Raw genomic sequence first — 2,093 nt, forward strand, 5'->3', positions numbered from 1 at the left:
CTCCTATTTTGGTCAGATCTTTTCAACTTTAAACTTTTAAATTTCTTGTATCTAGGGTAGTCTCTTCATCTCCTCCCCACTTCTTTAATTTCAAAATCTCTCCCTCCATTTTTAAAATCTTCTTTGTGTGAACTACTCTTTTGTTCTAAACTTTGGCCTTATGCCATTGCTTTTTCAAACTTACTTCCTTAAATCAAAATTGTAAATGAACTTAATTATACTTGACTTAAACTTTCAAAAAGCCCAAAAAGAACTAACTCACTCAAACCATTTTTAGACCCTTATGCCCTTCAAACTTAAATTTTGTTAAAACCAACATACTCACTTTGAAATTTCTAGCACGAACTATGAGGTTTTGATCCCTCATTTATATGTTGGAACGTAGGCACGAGACCGAAGGTCTTGTCAAACACAAAAATATAATTAATCAATTCTTCCCTCATCCCCTCATTCTATTTGTTTGTAAACATCACTTTTGTACAAAATACATATGCACACAAAAAGGCTCCCTAGGAGTACCTAGGACAATTTGGGTGCTAACACCTTCCCTCTGTGTAACCAACCCCCTTACCTATGATCTCTGATTTTTATTAGTTTTTATTTGAAAACTTCTTACTATTTGGGTTGTGTTCGCATTTTTCCCTTTTCCCTTGGAAACAATAAAATCGTGGTGGCGACTCTTGTTAATTGATCTTTAGCTTGTCAATAGCTTAATGATCATGAATTCCCCGCTACAGAAATTAAATGGCGAATCTGCTGGGGAGTAGTCTCTAGTGGGTTTAGCCTACTTTTTATGTGAATATATTTGTATATATATGATGTTTGTATATATATGTATGTGTGATATAATCTGCTTGTTGTGCTTGGTGATCTCTGAGTGGTGAGATAAGTTCTAACCCGAACTTGATTGCAATTAAGATAGGAGGATCGTATAGTCATGTTCGACTTGTGTGGAGTAGTCCTTAACAAGTTGGCTTGAGATCCATCTGCTCAGTGGAGACTCCTTTGGATTTGGGAATGTCACACAAGTATTTGTGGTTAGGCATGACTATTTCTAATTGAGTCTGAGAAGCTGAGGACCTTAGAACACCTAACCCATCTTGGCCTATTTAGGACGTAGTGCGGAAACAGTTCAGGTGTAGACTTGATAACAGTTGTTACGCGATACTACACTCAGACGAGTTTCTCTTGAGAATATTATGGTTCGATGAGTAAGTCATCTTAACCTATAATATCTGATAGATGGAATTAAGACTCTGGGAACTTTTTAGAACATGATCTACACGTTTTATCCTTAGTTCACTCCTTTGGGATGGTTCTTACCCAAACTCCATGCTTGTGACTTGCAACAAACCCTTGATTCTTGGTTGATCCAATCAAGTCTTGTCAATATCAATGGAACTTGGGTGTTGATAAGGTGTGAACCATAATCCACCAAAATGGATGATTGATCTTGACAATGACTTGATTCATACCTTAACCTTTGTTTGCCTTGTGTATGATCCCTTACTTGTGATTGTTGCATTCATGCATGCATGTGCATCATAACATTCATCACACAAAATTTCGAGGAACTAAGGTATCATTTGCAAATATTTTCAGACCATGAATTATGGACGAAGGAACACTAAGAAGTACAGTTTCAGATGTCCCAACTTGAAAGAGTTAAGGAACCTAGAATCTTTTGTATTAGATCCCTTGGACTTCAAACAACGTTATGGGAAGCTTCTGTCCATCTTGTCTGCTGATGTAGTGGAAGGATTGTTGAGTGTATTGGTGCAATTCTATGATCCTCTCTACCATTGTTTCACTTTCCCAGATTTTCAGCTTGTGCCTACATTGGAGGAGTATTCTCATCTTTTGGTGATACTTGTTTCTAATAGAGTGCCTTTTAGTGGATTGGAGGAGATTCCTCAATCTAGTATTATTGTTGAAGCTCTTCACTTGAAGAAGTCTGAGATAGAGGCTCATTGGGTGAAGAAAGGAGGGTTATTTGGGTTGCCATCTATTTTCCTCATCAAGGAAGCTACCACTTTTGCTCAAGCTGGTAGTGTGGATGCATTTGAAGTTATCTCTGTGTTGCTCATCTATGG

Source organism: Lathyrus oleraceus, chromosome 6 (assembly GCF_024323335.1).
Source record: "Lathyrus oleraceus cultivar Zhongwan6 chromosome 6, CAAS_Psat_ZW6_1.0, whole genome shotgun sequence".
Lineage (NCBI taxonomy): Eukaryota > Viridiplantae > Streptophyta > Magnoliopsida > Fabales > Fabaceae > Lathyrus > Lathyrus oleraceus.